Raw genomic sequence first — 22115 nt, 5'->3', positions numbered from 1 at the left:
ACTTGGCTTTTATATAGATAGAAAATTGCATCAGCAGTGAGATATCTTCTGGAGCAATTGAAGGATCCTACCATTTTTTCAGCGACCTTGGCAACTGACTTGATGTACGTGTTCCATTTCAGATCAGGAGTAAAGGTCAAGCCCAGAAGCTTATCAAAACATGGAGCTTCCCCTAGATGAGAGCCATCCATTTCAATTTATGCCAGATGGGGATCAGAGCATTGATGATGTAAAGATAGGAGCTTGGTTTTAGATGCATTAAAAGTAACCAGCCACCTCTTCCCTCATTGTACCATGTGCTCGAGATTAGAGGAGAGAATACGAGAGAACTTTGTCATTTATGGCCTTTGATGTATTGCCATAGATGGTTGTGTCATCAGCATAGATGTCAACGAATGATTTAAGTATGTGTTTTGAGAGATTATTGATGTACATCAGGAAGAGAGTTAGGCCCAGGATGGACCACTGAGGGACTCCAGCATTAATACTGAGGGCTTCTGATTTCTGCCCATCAACCACTACTCTTGAATATTTAATATTTGCATGATATATTTTTAACATTGCGTCCTGGTCTGCTCCTAAGTCTGTTTTTGATATTACTTTTACGATTTTTATTGCTTTTGGGCATTTTTGCTTCTAGTTATTGATATGTGTTAAAATTAAGTTTGTTTGGTGTTACACCTAAAAATTTTGTATGTTGTACTATTGGAATCAGGTTTCCTTGAAATTGGAGTTGTGGGTTGAGATATTTTTTGTTTTTTTTACAGAAATGGATACAAACAGTTTTGTTTTTGGCTTGAATCCATTTTTGTTGATCCAATGTATCTTTCTTTCTATTGTTGGCATGTTTTAAAAAGTCATTTGTACTTTGTTTCCGTCTATTTGCTCTGATATTTTGATAGGTTGTTTTTTTCTAGACATCACATTAACCAGTTTATCATTATTTCCATAGTTTTGGAAAAGCAGCTAGTTAGGGCCATGTCTGTAACTAGTTGGATCTTTAGTTTAACAATTGGTATGATTGATTCAAACCAGGATTCTGGTATTTCTCCCGTATCCCATATTTTATTTTACACTAGCCTGAGTGCCCGGCGTTGCCCAGGTGTTTAGGAGTGTGGGCAAAAAAAAAAAAAAAAAAAAAATTTGGTAGTAGGCAGGCAGGCTCCAACCCGTACCGCAAAGGAGGCAAAGAACGTGAAAAAAAAAAAAAAAAAAAAAAAAAAAAAAAAAAAAAAAAAAAAAGTAATGTATTTGCTTTTTCGCCCATCACCACACCAGAAGTGGCAAAGGTTTAAATTAAGTCAAAATAACTTTCGAAAATATAGGCAAAAACAAAGTGACTCCTTCCTGTAGAGAAGTGCCCAGTTGGATGTGAAAGAATTAATGTTCTTAGCCTAATTTTTCAACAATTGTCGTCCAAAAAGTCGAACTTCAAAAAGATGCCAATCTCATGAAAATCCGTCGCCTCTTTCAATAGTTTTTTGGCAGACATACATACAATTAGACAGGTGAGATTTATATAATGTCAAGTAATACTTTTAAAGATGATTTTGGTAATTGTTTTAGAAATTTTGATAATTTGTTTTTATTTTTGAAAATTTGACCTGTATTTCTAGTTTGGTTTATTGCTCTAACTTTTTTTTTTTTTTTTTTTTTTTTTTTAATGCTGAATGGTACGTTATGTTTCTTTGTTACTAGTTGTAAAATTATGTTTTCCTTTTTCTGCTGTTTCTTTGTGAATTTGAAATGATGCTGAATACTGTTTCATGAATTTTTGGAGAATTCTTCAACTAGTAGATCAGTTATTTCTTTTTCTCTATGCATTTTGTTCCATCAGTTTTAGTCAAGTAATTTATGACCCGTGTTTCTTTTCCTGCTATTTTTATTATATTTCATGTGTTATTAGTTTTGTTTTATAGTGTACATTGCTTTAGCACGTGCTTCTGTTTTTGTATGTTAACTGCTGTTGGGTTTTGTTTAAACTTTAAGTGTTTTTTTTTTTTCTTTGACAGCTTTTTTTTTTTTTTTTTTTTTGCATGTTTTATTAAACCAGTGAAATGGGGTTTTTGTGGGGGTTTGAAGTTTTGATGACCATATTGTTTAATGTTTGTAAATGTTTTAGTGTTTTTTTAGAATGTTTGCATAGGTTGCCAAATGTTACGCAGTTTTGTGTAGCTTCCATTTTGGAGCTTTTTCTCCTGATGTTTTTTTTTTTATTATTACTTTTGAGTGTGATAGGGTAGTAGCTTCTATGTTGGTCTTCTAATATGTCCCAGTGGAAGTCCATATAGATTGACGGACTACATATTGATAGGTCTATTGTAGACATGGGCCCATTGGCTGGGTGCATGTATTAAATAGTGGTGTGCATATATCGTATGACCCCCCCCCCCCCAAAAAAAAAAAAAATGGGCCCCATTTCTTAGTGTTTTGTCCGAATGAAATGAAACTTTGGTCATAACTAGTTTATTATATTCAAAACATCACATCAAAACACTAGGGTCTTTGGCCTTTCTTTCTCCGTTGACTGTAAAAATGCTCAGAAAAACAATTGAATGTCACCCTGTATATTTCAGAGTGTTTATCTTGTGTGTACATATATGGCAGAGTGTATATTGAATAGTGGTGTGCATATTTATCGAAGGTGTTTATTGCTGCTGACATGACAGGATACATTTATAACAGAGGCTGAGACATATTGTTGATACATCATGACGATTGGTGATAATTCTTATAATACGGAGCTGCGAGATATTTATAGTCTTAACTCATCAGCAGGGAAGATACATTATTAATGATGGCAGACAATACTTTGAGGGGGGGGGGTATACAAAGTTCATCTGCAAGCTGATAGACAAAACACATTTACCTTTCAGTTGTTGAAAGACGACGGCGAAGACATTTTTACAAAATATATGAAGATCTTTTTATTCATACCAGCTGGTGATGATCGTCAGGGATTCAAGCCTTTAGGATTACATTGTCCTATCTTCTCCCCCACCTCTCGCCGCAAAGAGGGCGTCAGTTCAGTCTCCAACTCGACTCTCCCAAGTCGCCGTCTGATTTTGACCCTGTCTCAATATACTGAGAATCTCCTTTCTTCACATCAGAGACGTGATCAAACAATGTGACTCCTGCAGGTTTCAAATTACACGTTCATTTTGCACATGCATCCACACGACTCTGGTAACAATTACACGTTCATGTTGCACATGCATCCACACGACTCTGGTAACAATTACACGTTCATGTTGCACATGCATCCACACGACTCTGGTAACAAAGAAATTTCTAAATGGTTTCATTTCTAATCTCTTTGTTAATCATTATTTCTAAACTGCATGTTCATATCTAACTGTGACATGAATAATATTTAATTATTTCCAAGAACAATGACAATCATTCGACATTCGTCGCATTTCAATATTCTTTTTTAACCTTTTTCTTACTGGGTTCGATTCTAACCCTTTTCCAAATATCATTTTCAATCTTATCTAGTTTGCTCTTTTACTTACTGGGGTCGGTACCTTTTTTTTTTTTTTTTTTTTTTTTTTTTTTTTACATAACATGTAGGTTTTTTGCCATTATTTAATCTATAAAAGCAAAAAGTGTGTATGGACACTAGGAACAGTTTTCATTGGATAATCTAATAATCAAAACTCCTCATAAACGATGATTACAATCATCTTGATTTCAGCATTAAATGAAAGGCAATTTACTGTTAATGTTGAGGGGAGGGTGTTAATTTTTTCAAAGTGAAGATTAAAAAAAAAAAAAAAAAAAAAAAATTATACGAAACTACCCCCGAAAGACATTTTATATACGAAAATTGCCATTTGCATCCAAATCTTACGTCTGGTTTCTATAGCAACACACACGCATGCACATGAAACTGCCATGTTACTATGGCAACACGCACACAAACCTAAATCATAACCACGCCTCATTTAAAGAGTTTTTAATTCCCTCAAGATGGAGATATTTTGCAGCTATGTTTATATTAGAGGATTTGTTTAAATTTTAAAATTGCACATTTTTTCATGTTTCCCTAAGTGAACCTTTAAAAATACAATTTTTACGAAATACAATTTGTACGAAACCCAAAACACATCGTAAATACGAAAACTGCCTTTTAAAATGTAACTCTTACGTTGGGTTTGAAATTCTTTCCTTTTGTTGAATTATATCACATTTTCGTTGCAACTTTTCCTTATGTTACGATATTTTCTATTTACATCTTTCTCTTACTGACTGCTTTAATATTTCTTAATTTATCTTAATTTTGAATTTCTCAGGTATTTAAGATTATTTTTTACATTTTTGAACAAATTTAAACAAACAATTGATTGTAATAATTTCGTCAGTCTATTTTGCATTACTTTCATTACACTTCTATTACAGCTGTTAATTTTGAGAATATATCTATCAATTATGAAAAAAAAAAAAAAAAAGTGGGGAGGTCATCGATAAGTGCATCGAGGCATCAACTAATGAAAAAAGCTCAAAGGAATTTGTTCGCATTTGCCTGCAACAATGGTACAATCGAGTCCAACAGTCGACTAAAATTGATTTGACCTTCAAAGTATGCTTCATGAACAAAACAACTATGTACGGAGCTTCAAATATGCTCTAGAATTAACTCCTGCTGAGAATGTTAGCATTGTTATCTATGCAGACAAGCGACCATCCACTGAACATGCAGGTAGATTTAATGCTCCTTTTAATGAAATCGCAATCCTTCTTAGTGCTGACCAACACCATTCCAGAAATATTGTCATCAGACACCGGGATGCTGGTCTAGTGCATAAACGAGGCTCAGATTATACGACGTGCTTCAATATTCTTCAATGCTTGTTTGTGGAGAAGACGGCTACTACTTTGGAATTCCTCAATTTGACACATCTACTTCAGAATTTAATTTTTCCAAAAAAGTTACTTGTAAGGATTTCTATGCATACAGATTTATGATTCAGGACCAAAAGGATAATTACCAGAATAATGATACTGGTGATTTTAATATTAAAAATATTTATTACAATCATTTACATCGGTTTCAAGACCTTTACAATCAGTATGCTACTAACATGAGTGCTAAAATGGAATCAGAACGCTTATGTTACAAATAATCAGGCAAAATTGCGTTGTGACAGCTACATACATTTGAGGAATGGTCTTAACAGAGATGCAGATCCAAACAATCTAGGCAAGCTTTGTATTCTGCCCTCCACATTTACTGGTGGACCCCACTGTATGCACGAAAGGACTCAGGATGTGATGACAATTGTGAGGCACTATGGAAGGCTTGCTTTGTTTTTAACTTTTACTTGTAACCCAACTTGAAAGGAAGCCCAGGTTTAACTTTTTGCTTACAACAAACCGTCATGATATCTTAGCAAGAGTATTTCACTTGAAACTTAATTGACAGATTTGATAAAACTTGGTGAGATTTTTGGACCAGTCCAAGGAAACATGTATACAATTGAATGGCAGAAAAGAGGTCGTCCTCATGCTCATATTCTAATTTGGCTTGTGAATAATATAAGTTCGAATGAATTGATAAAATTATCTCTGCAGAACTACCAGATTCGTCTGTTGACAGGGATTTATATAATATGGTAAAGGCGCATATGATTCATGGATCATGCGGCCCTAGCTTTAGAAGAGACTTATCATGCATTTAAGACAACAGGATATGAACAAAAAGGTATCCTCGCCAGTTTATTAGATACCGATGGATATCCATTGTACAGACGACAAAGACCCTAAGATGGTGGCTTCACTGCGACGTTAAGAGATTACAAAATCGACAACAGATGGGTCATCCCATACTGCCCATTTCTTAGCAACACCTTTGACGCCCACATAAATGTCGAATTTTGTGCTGTTCAATGTATCAAATATGTAAGTACAAACAAGGGTTCTGATGCTGCCTCCTTTGGTCTCCAGAACGACAATACAAGAGATGAAGTCCTACAATATCAGGTAGGGCGTTACATTAGCAGTAATGAGGCATTTCGGCGAATATTTGATTCCCTATCCATGATAGGCATCCAACCGCACAAAATATGGACAGACAACTTTCTGCAGACCGTGTGAAAGCGATGACTTCACCAAAACATTAATTTATTCTGAAATTCCTTCATACTACACATGGAATAAGAAGCGTTGGATTCGCAGAATTATCGGTAGATGAGTTGAAGGTGCTGAAGGTATTAAATGGAATGATTGCCTGGGATGTGTCTATACTGTACCTCTAAATCAATACGAATGTTTCTACTTCCGAATTCTGCTTTATGAAGTTCAAGAGCCAACAAGCTTTGAAGATCTTCGTAAATTTGGTAATCAAGTTTGGCCTACCTACTGAGAAGTCTGTATGATTTGAGGTTTACTTTAGGACACTCGCTGGGAAGCCACATTAGCTGAAATTGCTGCCTCATTCAGCTCGGAGACAAACTATTTAAGCTATTACAGTTCTGCAGTGTTGGAAACGCATTTAACTTGTAGTTGAAATTCAGAAATAGCCTTTCTGAAGATTTTTTTTTTCATCAAACTCAAGTACACCTTCCAGAGATTCAACTTGATTGTGATGAGTTTTACAATAGGGTGTTAAAAGATATAGAGAACAGACTTATTCTTATAAGTGGAAAAAATTTGCAATCATATCGTCTGCCACAAACTGAACACACCGACAATGAGCAAATTCCAACTAATACTTTAGGAAAAATCCTATGATGTCGACTCTTTAACAAGGTACATCAATGAAATGATGCCTAAGTTACTTCCTGAGCAGCTGTTCGTTTTCAACACAGTTACCAACAACGTTTTCAGACGTGCTGGTGGAATTTTCTTTCTGGATGCACCTGGAGGCATCGGAAAAACATTTGTTTCCAAATTAATATTGGCCAAAGTTAGGCAAACTAAAACTATTGCCGTCACGTCATCTGGCATCGTTGCTATTCTTCTTCCTGGTGGCAAAACAGCACACTGAATGCTTAAAATACCACTTTCAGCTCAAACGACAATTTGTGATATCACCAGAACACAGCTCCTTCGACAAACAAATTATTGTGTGGGACGAGTGCACCATGGCTCATAAAGGGGCTTTTGAGGCTTTAGATAGAACTCTACGGGATATAAGGGCTGACTAAAGATCCATGGATGGTGTTACCCTTATACTTTCAGGTGACTTTCGCCAAACACTACCTGTGGTCCCAAAGGAAACCAGAGCTGATTAGGTAGGTGCATGCCTAAAATCGTCCTATTTATGGAGGCGAGTAAAAACCCTTCAGTTAACAACTAACACGCATGTTAAACTTAATGGAGATGGAGCAATGGAAAAGTTTTCCCAGAACCTTCTGACACTTGGCCACGGAAAAGTTCCAGCAGATTCCACTGGCCACAAAATTAATATATGTAGCCTTGTCAATACTCTCGACGATCTTATAACATCAGTTTTCCTAAATCTGATTGACAATTTTTACAATCACGATTGGCTCCGTGAAAGAGCTATATTGGCACCCATAAATTCAATTGTCAGAGCAATTAATCGATGTATGCTAGACACTGAATTTCTTAATAGTCCTGATATGTCAGGTCTTGCCGATCCTGTTTTGGCCCTCAAGGTGGGAGGTCCTGTAATTCACCTAAAATATAACACCAAAATTGTGCAATGGTACTAGACTTGTTAATAGAATGTCCGAAAACATAACGCTACAATAATTACTTGATGTGGAAAAGGAGAGGAGGTCTTGATACCTAAGGTGACATTGACTACATCAGGAAGAGAAGCGCCGTATGTGTTCAGAAGAATACAGTTTCCTCTTCCGGTTTCATTTGTATTGTCAATAAATAAATTCCAAGGGTAGACATTGTCCGTGGCTAGAATGCACTTGAAAAAAAAAAATCTTGCTTCTCTCAGGGACAACTTTATGTTGGATGTTATCGAGTGGGTAGCAAAAATAGTCTATTCATTCATGCCAAAAAAAAAAAAATAAAAAATAAAAAAATAAATAAATAAAGAACGTTGTATGCACTGAAGTTCTGTAAATTCTCAATACCAGGTCCGAATAATATATAATATAATATTATAATATTATAATATTATAATATAATATATTATATATCTATAAAAGTGAACGTGTCTGTCTGTACATTTCCCTACGCAAGTACTGTCAATTTTTAGTCTATAGACTCGAAATTTGAAATACCGGGTACTGAGATTTGGGAAAATCGATGTGACGGGTGTCAGCCAGAAATTTGGCTGTTAAGGGGTCAAACTTCAACGATTTGACCTTTAAGAACTCTACCAAACTCCTCCGACAATTTTGGGTCTAGACACTTGAAATTTTAGATATAGGTTCCTTGAACCTGGATCTAATTTAATAAAGTGATTTGAGCCCGAAACTAAATTTTAAGGGGTCAAATTAAAATAAAATTTACTTTTTTTTGCTCAGCATACACCTCCAAACACCCGGGCAACGCCGGGCTGAAATGCTAGTAATATATATATATATATATATATATATATATATATAATCCGTATTAATATATTGATCCTGGTGCCGTATACCCTCGACAATATAACAAAAGACGAAAAATTCGAGTATGAAAAATAAATAACGAAGGTTCAAATTTAGTCAAAAATAAAAATTGTATTAGTTTAACTTGAAACATAAGAGGCTAATATTTGGGATCGTGTCTCACAAATAAATAAAATGACATCGGAATAATGGCACGGTAAAAATGGCCAAAGTGAATAAAGACGTAAAAATAGCACTTTCAGAACGGAAAATTAGGACCGCCCGAAAAGTACAGGTTAAGCTCATATTCCCCTAGTATATATATATATATATATATATATATATATATATATATATATATATATATATATAATTTATATATATATATATATATATATATAATTTATATATATATATATATATATATATATATATATATATATATATATATATATATATATAATTTATATATATATATATATATATATATATATATATATATATATATATATATATATATATATAATTTATATATATATATATATATATATATATATAATTTATATATATATATATATATATATATATATATATATATATATATATATATATATATATATATATATATATATATATATATATAATTTATATATATATATATATATATATATAATTTATATATATATATATATATATATATATATATATATATATATATATATATATAATTTATATATATATATATATATATATATATATATATATATATATATAATTTATATATATATATATATATATATATATATATATATATATATAATTTATATATATATATATATATATATATATATATATATATAATTTATATATATATATATATATATATATATATATATATATAATTTATATATATATATATATATATATATATAATTTATATATATATATATATATATATATATATATATATATATATATATATAATTTATATATATATATATATATATATATATAATTTATATATATATATATATATATATATATAATTTATATATATATATATATATATATATATAATTTATATATATATATATATATATATATATATATATATATATAATTTATATATATATATATATATATATATATATATATATATATAATTTATATATATATATATATATATATATATAATTTATATATATATATATATATATATATATATATATATATATATATATATATATATATATATATAATTTATATATATATATATATATATATATATATATATATATATATATATATATATATATAATTTATATATATATATATATATATATATATATATATATAATTTATATATATATATATATATATATATATATATATAATTTATATATATATATATATATATATATATATATATATAATTTATATATATATATATATATATATATATATATATATAATTTATATATATATATATATATATATATATAATTTATATATATATATATATATATATATAATTTATATATATATATATATATATATATATAATTTATATATATATATATATATATATATAATTTATATATATATATATATATATATATATATATAATTTATATATATATATATATATATAATTTATATATATATATATATATATATATATAATTTATATATATATATATATATATATATAATTTATATATATATATATATATATATATATATATAATTTATATATATATATATATATATATATATATATATATATATATATATATATATATATATATAATTTATATATATATATATATATATATATATAATTTATATATATATATATATATATATATATAATTTATATATATATATATATATATATATATAATTTATATATATATATATATATATATATATAATTTATATATATATATATATATATATATATAATTTATATATATATATATATATATATATAATTTATATATATATATATATATATATATAATTTATATATATATATATATATATATATATAATTTATATATATATATATATATATATATATATATATATATAATTTATATATATATATATATATATATATATAATTTATATATATATATATATATATATATATATATATATATATATAATTTATATATATATATATATATATATATATATAATTTATATATATATATATATATATATATATATATAATTTATATATATATATATATATATATATATATAATTTATATATATATATATATATATATATATATATATAATTTATATATATATATATATATATATATATATATAATTTATATATATATATATATATATATATATATATAATTTATATATATATATATATATATATATATATATAATTTATATATATATATATATATATATATAATTTATATATATATATATATATATATATAATTTATATATATATATATATATATATATATATAATTTATATATATATATATATATATATATATATAATTTATATATATATATATATATATAATTTATATATATATATATATATATAATTTATATATATATATATATATATAATTTATATATATATATATATATATAATTTATATATATATATATATATATAATTTATATATATATATATATATATAATTTATATATATATATATATATATAATTTATATATATATATATATATATATATATATATATATATATATATATATATATAATTTATATATATATATATAATTTATATATATATATATATATATATATATAATTTATATATATATATATATATATATATATATAATTTATATATATATATATATATATATATATATAATTTATATATATATATATATATATATATAATTTATATATATATATATATATATATATAATTTATATATATATATATATATATATATAATTTATATATATATATATATATATATAATTTATATATATATATATAATTTATATATATATATATATATATATAATTTATATATATATATATAATTTATATATATATATATATAATTTATATATATATATATATAATTTATATATATATATATATAATTTATATATATATATATATATAATTTATATATATATATATATATATAATTTATATATATATATATATATATAATTTATATATATATATATATATATAATTTATATATATATATATATATATAATTTATATATATATATATATATATATAATTTATATATATATATATATATATAATTTATATATATATATATATATATAATTTATATATATATATATATATATATAATTTATATATATATATATATATATATAATTTATATATATATATATATATATAATTTATATATATATATATATATATAATTTATATATATATATATATATATAATTTATATATATATATATATATATAATTTATATATATATATATATAATTTATATATATATATATATAATTTATATATATATATATATAATTTATATATATATATATATAATTTATATATATATATATATATATATATAATTTATATATATATATATATATATATATAATTTATATATATATATATATATATATAATTTATATATATAATTTATATATATATATATAATTTATATATATATATATATAATTTATATATATATATATATAATTTATATATATATATATATAATTTATATATATATATATATATAATTTATATATATATATATATATAATTTATATATATATATATATATAATTTATATATATATATATATAATTTATATATATATATATATATAATTTATATATATATATATATATAATTTATATATATATATATATAATTTATATATATATATATATAATTTATATATATATATATATAATTTATATATATATATATAATTTATATATATATATATATAATTTATATATATATATATAATTTATATATATATATATAATTTATATATATATATATAATTTATATATATATATATAATTTATATATATATATATAATTTATATATATATATATAATTTATATATATATATATAATTTATATATATATATATAATTTATATATATATATATAATTTATATATATATATATAATTTATATATATATATATAATTTATATATATATATATAATTTATATATATATATATAATTTATATATATATATATAATTTATATATATATATATAATTTATATATATATATATAATTTATATATATATATATAATTTATATATATATAATTTATATATATATATATAATTTATATATATATATATATAATTTATATATATATATATAATTTATATATATATATATAATTTATATATATATATATAATTTATATATATATATATAATTTATATATATATATATAATTTATATATATATATATAATTTATATATATATATATAATTTATATATATATATATAATTTATATATATATATATAATTTATATATATATATATAATTTATATATATATATATAATTTATATATATATATATAATTTATATATATATATAATTTATATATATATATAATTTATATATATATATAATTTATATATATATATAATTTATATATATATATAATTTATATATATATATAATTTATATATATATATAATTTATATATATATATAATTTATATATATATATAATTTATATATATATATAATTTATATATATATATAATTTATATATATATATAATTTATATATATATATAATTTATATATATATATAATTTATATATATATATAATTTATATATATATATAATTTATATATATATATAATTTATATATATATATAATTTATATATATATATAATTTATATATATATATAATTTATATATATATATAATTTATATATATATATAATTTATATATATATATAATTTATATATATATATAATTTATATATATATATATAATTTATATATAAAATATATAAATATAATAAATATAATATATAAAATATATATATTATATACATGTGATTTTTCAATACAGAACTGGAATATTAATTGTTTCTTGCCTGTAGCATCCCCTGCGTGGTTGCTACGTTGTTCATTTGGGTATAAATTTACACCAGTTTACTATAATAATTTATAGCCTCAAAATTAATGCAGTTTTCTTGGAAACAATATTAGAATTACCAAAAATACGGACCAAAATGAGCATCAAAGCAATCACAAAACTAAAACTGGAAAAACTTTTAACTTTAAAGAAAACAGCCAAATAGGTTTCATTTTTTTAAATAAGGCAGATTTTTTTTTTTTAATTGTAATTATTACAAGCAAAATCGTAAATTAAAATTTAGCAAGTTAAATTTCCTCATTGAATTAATAAAAAAATTCAATCATTTTAAAACCAAGTTTGTTTTTGTAATTAAACATTTTAAGGTAATATTTAAAAAAAAATAACTTAAATTTTTATCTTTTAAAGCTAAATAAAAATTAAAATAAAAGATGCCGATAACAAAAATCGTACTGGAAAAATTGAACAGCTTAAATTAAATTTAACATTGCAAAATATACCAAACTATATTCCGATATATATCTAAATAGATTTTGGGTGGAAATTTGGCAGCCAAGGGGTCAAAGTTTAACGATTTGACCTTTTAGAACTCTACCACACTCCTCCAATTTTGACATTTCATGTGTAGGTTACTTGGACCTGAATCGAACTTTTTAATTTCCGTTGAGAAAAAAAAACTAATGCTAAGGTGTCACAATTAGGGTCAAAATTTAACATATTTGACCTTTGCTTTTTCTACCAAACTATAGGATCTAATCACTTGAAACTTAACAATTTTAGGTCTAAATTTGTGAAGTTTTAGATATAAATTACTTTGATCTGGGTCAAACTTTTTCATTTGTTATGAGCCCAAAAAAGATAACGGCTAAAGGGTCAAATTTCCAAAAGTTTTATACTTTGATCTCTACTAAATATTGTGTTCAAACAATTGAAATCTCAAGATTAATTGAACCAGGATCAAACTTTATATTTTGGTTTGAGCTTAAAAAAAAAAAAAAAAAAAAAAAAAAAATGCTTAGGAGTCAAAATTAGGGGCAAAGTTCAAGAGTATTTTACCTTTGTGGTCTACCAAACTACTCGATATAAACACTTGAACTTTGACAAAGCATAATGAGATCAATCTTTTTAATTCGTTTTGGACCGAACATTTGGCTGCCAAGGGGGGGGTCAAAGTTTGCAGATTTGACCTTTGTGGTCTAAACTATTCTGCCAATTTTGGGCCTAAAATATTTTAACTTGCAGTGTATTCAGACATTGAGCTCGCTATCTAATTAGATGGAGATTTTTCGCAGCCAAGGGTCAAAGTCCAAAGATTTGACCTTTTAGAACTATACCACATTCCTTCAATTTTAGGTGTAAACAGTTGAAATGTTATGTTGGTTTCTTTAATACGATTTTCTTTGAATAGCATTTCTTGTAGACAGATTGCTGATTTGATATTTCTTCATGATTAGGTCATTCCTCTACAATTCCATTGTAAGAATTTGGTTCTGTGTTTCATGAATAGGTTCTTTGTTTTTTTATATCCGTCTGGTTTCTGAAGTTTTTAGTTTTTATTTGTCAAATTTGTTGTGATGAGAGTTTTTCTTTATAAACGCCCCCAATTGCTTGGTCTTCAGTTTATTTTTTCTATTTGGTTGGTCTTGTTTTTGGAGTTGGATTTATCTCTGCGACTCGTTTCGATTAATTCAAATTTTGTTTCGTTTTCAATTAATACTATTAATGTTTATTTGGGTTTTTGGACGGAGATAGTGTTTTCCTGTTCTGCTTCTATCTTGATATTGTGTGTGTATCGTTTGCTTTTGTCCTTGTTTGTGATTTGGATCTTTCACGTTGGTTTGTTTTTGTTGATCAGATTTTGTTCTTTGGGACTCGTTTTTGGTATTGATCGCTTGAGTTTTTAAGGGTGCTGGTATTTATTTCTGGGTTTAATTTTGGTTTGTTTTTAAAGTTTCAATTAGATTTTTAAGTTCTGAAATTAGTTTCAGTAAGTCTTCATAGTTGGTTAGAATTTTTTGTGATGGCTGCATAATTTTTGGGGGTGGGAGTTTACTATTTTCCTTACTTCAAGGAAGGGTATATTTTACTTCCACAATTTCTTTTTTTGGGGGAAGTTTTGCATGTTTTTGAATATACTTGATTTTCCAGGCAATTTGGACATTTAGTTTCAGTGGGGAATTCGTTTCAATGTGGTTGGGTTCTTTTAGACCACATTTTCCACAGGTTTTGTACCTTTTGCAAATTTTTCCATGGTGTCCATATTTATGACATTTAAAGCATCTCAGAGGGGCTGGTATGTATGGTTCTACTTTTTCGATTGTGTATCCAATTTTGATTTCTTGGAGTTTTAGAGGTATTAAATGTTAATATACAAGTAGTCATATAGATTGACCATTCCTTTGTTGATTCGGACGTGATCAATTACTTCGTTTTCTTAGAAAAATTTTAATTTCTTCTGTCGTAGCTAAGGTTAGGTCATAGCTTATGACGCCTTTTGAAATTGTAATATTGCAGCAAGGATCGATCAAGTAAAGGAGCGTAATATTAGCAGGGTTTTCAAATTAAGTAACACCGTTTACTTCCGATTAATTTCAAAACCGGAAGTAATTTGAATCGGTAATTACGCTAAAATCGAACATTCATGTAGAAATTACACACACACAAAGTGCTTATTAAGATAGAATTGACAGATCGATTTTTTTTAAATGTGGTTTTAAACAAAAAAAAAAAAAAAAAAAAAAAAAAAATTAGATACGCTGCGAGAAATTCCATATACAACTGCCATCTTCCTTTTAGGCCGGCCATATAGCTCTAGTAGCCGGTCTGATTGGTTTAAATTTGAAGGTGTCAGGTGATTTGACTTGGCGCCTTTTTTGTATTCATGCGTTTATTTTTCAGTCCAATAAAACACAGAACGGGATAGACTCAAAACCACAGCAGTTCTCTCTAGGAAGCCAGGACAATTTCTTCATGGACACCAAACAGTCGGTGAATGAAGGACACTTCTTTACAAGCAGAGACAACTTATATTGCTGAATCTATTCAGATCAAGGATGACATTCAAGAAACTGTTCGCCACGTTTATTGTCCAAATATTAGATCTTCGAGTCCTAAGGGGCTCACATTATGCCCGATTATAGGCGCCATCATTCCCGCTGTGTTCTCCATGGATCCTTCCAAAGGAAGGTCGAACTAACATTCCAACAATAGGAATTTAAACTAAAGGCTCCATGCGTATGGTAGCAAATCGGGCCACCATTTTGCAAAGGACTATACCAGAACCAAAGAACTTCCATTGCTGTTTGTGAATAAATTGAGTTTAAAGGTATGGCTTTTGTTTGTGGAATTCATTTGCTATTGCAGGGAGGAAATTGAGTGTGTAGGAAATTTCTTACAATGCAGCATGTCGAAAATAGCGACATATCCAAAAATTACGAAAATTCATCGAATAGAACATTTGTCATTGTAATTCCCTATGGGAAATGAGGAAATTTCATTTTCTTAGTTGTGAAAACTAGAAAGATTGCTAATATAGGACACATCACCCCTTTAAAGGCTGGCGTACTGTTTTTAGACCACAGCAATAGATTTTTTACTAAGCAATTTTACTGAGTTTTCGTAATTTTTTTTATATATTGACATAAGTACCGTTTTGTTTAAAACCATATTTAAACAAGCACAAAATTATCTTAGATTGAAATCTGATGAGTTTGCGCCAATCTATTCATTGATACGTCGACGACGCCTGGGGTAAAATTTCCCTTCAACATAAAAGAACCGTAATACTTAACTTTTAAGACAAAAATTGATTTGTCAACGGTTCAGAAATATTCTTAGGGTTTCGAACCATCATATTTAAACATTGATATCTATTAATAAAATGATCAAGGTCTTGTGTGTGAGTGTTTCTCGCGCATGCGTAACTTACAAATGTTAAAAATTGTATTCGAATATTTATTCAAATTAAAGTAAAAAAATGTTTTAAAAAATGTTAAAAGCCTAACTTTTAAGGTTCCTGGCTTTCACCTGTACAATGCTATTTTTTTTTAAGGATAAAGAAACATTTGATTCTGCTACTTCAAGACTGAGTTTTATTAAACTCAGTAATTCAAAGCAGTTTCCATCATGAATTAAGAGAAAAGTCAAATATTGTTGCTTTGCGACTAATGCAAACGCTGTTTTTTCATGCTATCAAACTTAGTTACCGTTTATAATAATGGAATTATTCAGATTTCAACCCCTCTTAAATTTAAAATATTTAAGTCTACAAAAGCGAAGAGTCGCCATTCGTTTTTCAACATCTTGCAGATGTAAAAAAAAAAAAAAAAAAGTTTGCATTACTTGAAGCCGATTGGTGTATACATCTAGCTTACCAAAAGTTGCTAATTTAAGTACGGAGATCCGATAGAAACGTTTTCATTGTCGGTGTTTAGCCTTCGACGGTATTCAGCGATTAAAAAATATTTCACTCAAAGAAAATGATTAACAGTTTTCTATTTTCGAGTTAATATATTAACTCGAAAATAACTTAAGTATATTATTTGAATAATTCGGTCTATTGTCACAATCAGAACTTGGATACAAGTTCAAACTGGATCCTTTATTTAAACCACGAAACCATTCAATCAGCGATAGAAATGTTTATTTTCCGTTATCAGCTTTACTACAGTTAAACATTCGAAACATTTAGTTTCGAAGCAATTTTTAAGTCAGGAACTTAATCCGTTACGCTCCGCGTCAATGTCTTAATTAACAATCTGTTAAATGTGAGGTTCTGCAAAAGCAACATCCATAGCAACGGAAACGTCGTGAAGAAGTGAACCGAGGTAAGAGTGAAAGTATCAAAATATTCGCAACATTAGATATTTCAAGCTTCAAAATTTGATCTAATGGTAAACTCCATTTCACGAAGGGAACCATTTTCATAATATCGAGTTTCTTCGGGGGAGGGGCGGTGACAGATACCGATACAGAGTTGACACGTTCTCTACAGTTTTAATATCATTAACACTGCGTTGATTGGGATACGTGAACTACAAGGATTCATCGACTACCTAGACTTTGGCTTCATGGAGAGAGTGAAGGGCCCCGGGTGATAAGGAGGGGGGGGGTCGATCTTAAAGTCCAGAACAAAACCTATAGATTAAAAGTTTTGGAAAACATCACCAAAAACGAGCAATGGGAGTAAAGACCTTAAATTAAGCGACGTTTTATTCTATACGCCGATTGAAAAGCAAGCTTAACTGATAATTAAATACTTAACTGATAAAGTTCTCGCTATTAAAATTAGTGAAAAATTAAAACCTTGTTTATATTCGCCACTATCTTCGAGGTGCAGCAACCAATTTCATTAACTGGAGTGATCGAGAAAAAAAGCAGTTGATTTAGAAAACAAATTTCCTTTTATCATAAGAAAAAATTGTTACGATGTTGGCCTTACTACTTCGTCGTTTAGAAATCACGTTCTTAAGTTTCGGACAAAAGGGAAGAGTATTACAGTTTTCCGAGTCGGCTCGCGTTTTGAGTTGATGTGCGAAAATCAAAGCCTCTCATTGTATTCATCGCAAATATGCCCATCTCATTTTGAGAGTGGTTTTAGTTGATGACTAAAAAATAAGTCTTGTAAAATCAATTGATGAGAGTTCCTTCAAAGTTGGTTGCGAATGTAGACACCGAAATAGAGTATGACGTTAACAGGTCGAATGCCTCATACGTTTTCACTTAAAGGGTGGTTAATACAGGCGACGAATTACTTCGATTAAAACAGCAATTATCACCTACGACGCGACATAATCCAGAAAGTTGCCGCCTCTTGCGCGGTTCGGACCTCGACGGGGTTCCGAACAAGATATTATCAGCGTTATAATCTGTACAAGAAAGTCCAGCCTTGTTATTGGAGAGTAACATGGCAATTCTTTCAGGTGGTGTCCCGGATTTAGATTCGGAGTTATCAGTCCCGTTAGAACTCGCACATGAAGGAGCTGGAGCTTTGGTTTGGTGCGAGTTCTCAGAAACAATTTGGTCGATTAGGGAGATGGGAAAATCGATACCGGCGGGAGACTTCCAGTCCGTGGGTACGCTTAGACCCCACGTGACTTTCCTTTCTGTCGGAAAAAAGACATTTGGAAGAAAGTAACCCCAGAAGTCACTTTCTTCGTACGTCCTAACCTGCAAGTTATGCTTAGATAGATTTTGGTCACCAGCATCCGGCCAGCTAGAGCATCCATTCCCCAACTGACGATCGAAGATAATCGAATCAGCTTTATTGTTGCAATAAATATTCCACAAGTCTTCGGAGCGAGCCAAGCCTCGGTTTCGCGGATGAAAAGGCTTCACATTAGCGTTCATTTCCGATGACCGGGATAGAATCTCAACTTGACATTTTTTGAAGGAGTCAACTTTCTCTCCATTTTGCTTGTATCGATGAGAGATGGGGGCTGGTTTTTTCGTGCGCCAAATATCACCAACGTTGGAATACGGTATCACAGTGTTCTTCGGATGGTAGACAGTCATTTTGGAGTCTGGAGAAAATCAAATTAGAAACAGTGGCATAAGTTTCATAGTTAGGAACTACAACATTACCTTTAAAATTTAAAGGAAAAATACGATTCATTCGGTTATTCATTTGGCTGACGACAGATTGAATCAGGAAAAAGTGATTTTCTAAAACTAGTTAATATAGAGATTATTAGTCCAGTTCTGCTAATTACATAACCTCCTTTGGTTAAGAGGAAACACGTAGTACTTAACATCTTTTTAAGCTTAGAGCAAGAAACGATGACTGAAACGAATATGGACAAAACCAAATTGTGAAGGGATGGGTCAGTAAACTGCAAATATAAATTTTGTTATTAACTCAAGCCAAGGAATATTTTTAACATGTATTTGGACTAAATAGTTTATTATAAAAATAGAGACTAGCGCTAAGTTTTAATACTAGTTAACTCGCAGCTGGAAGGAGGGTAATATCCACAAGTTTCCTTTTTATAGAAAAAGCCAGCTTTTGTAGTTTCGAAGATATGAAACGGTAAGTACCTTTATTACTTTTGTCTAGTTTAACTAAAACTTGGAATATTTTTCAACCGTAATTGTTTTGGACTTGTGGAGTTTCGATAATGGACATTTAACCGGGGTAGGTTAAGAAAAAAAAATCACTTGCACTATTCTCAGACAAGGAACACATTTCATATTCGATTCCTGTCGTGCGCACAAGCTCGTAATTAAATCAATTAATAGCAAATCAGAATTATACAAATTATGTTCTACATAAAATTTGAATTTGTACAACAAATTATAATCGTTACTGCAATTAACGAATACTCTAAAAGAAAAATGCGCCAATATTTTTTGTAAAAAAAAAAAAAAAAAAAAAAACTTACCGAAAATGTTAGCAAGTGAAGAAAACCAATCGTAAAACGTTTTCTTTCTTATTGAAAATAATAAAAAATGAATTGTGACGAGCTGTTGTGGCAACGTTTGAAATGAGCAACTAAAACCGAATCTGAAGTTCATCAAATGAACATACGCACACCAAAACAAAAAAAAAACTGTCGACAATAAATAATAGGATTGCAACTAACTTCCGGTCATCAGCTGAACTAATAAAACGTTTTATTTGTTTTATTTTAATTTGTATTTATAAAATCACCGCCTAAGGTTCGAATCAACTGTTCGGCAGTAGTTATTATCTTAAGCATGTTTATGCCAGCTGAAGTTCATTTTGGCATGATTCTGTATAGAAGTTACTCGAGGATAAGAGTTAGTGAAATTGATAGATCGTCAATTAAATAATGAAGAATATTATGAGAGGATTGAGAATAATGAATAACATTTGATTATTAATGGGAAGTATTTCTTGAGATTGGATTTGTAGACGACCAAATGTTAGCCCATAGGGAAGAAATCCTGTGGCAATGTATTTCATAGATGAAAATTTCTTGGCTCTGTTAATGGAATTAGGCAAACGGGGGAAAGATATGAAAGTTCTTTCCACTCGTGGTAAAGAAGAAAAAAATTCTTGCTGCAAAAGTTTTACGAGTAGAAATCAAAATTTGAAGTGCAACTGGGCATCTTCCATCGAAATAATGATTTAAAAAAATGCCATTGACTTTAAGACCGTCGGATGTGATACAATAAAGCTACCTTTTTTTTCTTTTTTTTTTTTTACGAACTTTGACACTGCGTTCGTCAGGTATATTTTCTGGTGGCAGTCGCATAGACTCGCAGAACACCATAAAAAAAATAAGTAATATTTACGTATCTATTGCTTAGCGCATTTTCTCTATCTACGACTCTGGCAAAATATTTTATTTATTGTGTTGTGACTTTGATGTGTTTGTGGTGTTATCCTTTTATACATCAGGTTAAGAACCTGCTTACGTGTTTTGTTTCCTTGCTTTACATTCGTCTACGACAAACTGTTTATGTGAGAATGTGTGTGCATGTAAATACAGTTATCATTGTTCTTTCCTGTC

At 27.1% G+C, this 22115-nt stretch overlaps 1 long non-coding RNA gene across 1 annotated transcript; it reads right to left on the bottom strand.

Moving 5' to 3' along the window:
* Positions 1-16104: 16104 nt before the first annotated feature.
* LOC145266466 (uncharacterized) lies at positions 16105-21181 on the bottom strand. Its single transcript, XR_013864719.1, has 2 exons — positions 21021-21181; positions 16105-20162 (listed from the first exon to the last, which is right to left on the bottom strand). It is a non-coding gene; the product is annotated as an uncharacterized LOC145266466 (long non-coding RNA).
* Positions 21182-22115: the final 934 nt, after the last annotated feature.

Source organism: Euprymna scolopes, chromosome 41, assembly GCF_053919585.1.
Source record: "Euprymna scolopes isolate OS-2025 chromosome 41, ASM5391958v1, whole genome shotgun sequence".
Lineage (NCBI taxonomy): Eukaryota > Metazoa > Mollusca > Cephalopoda > Sepiida > Sepiolidae > Euprymna > Euprymna scolopes.
Note: the sequence above shows the minus strand (reverse complement) of the source record. Positions and strands in the feature narration are given on the sequence as shown.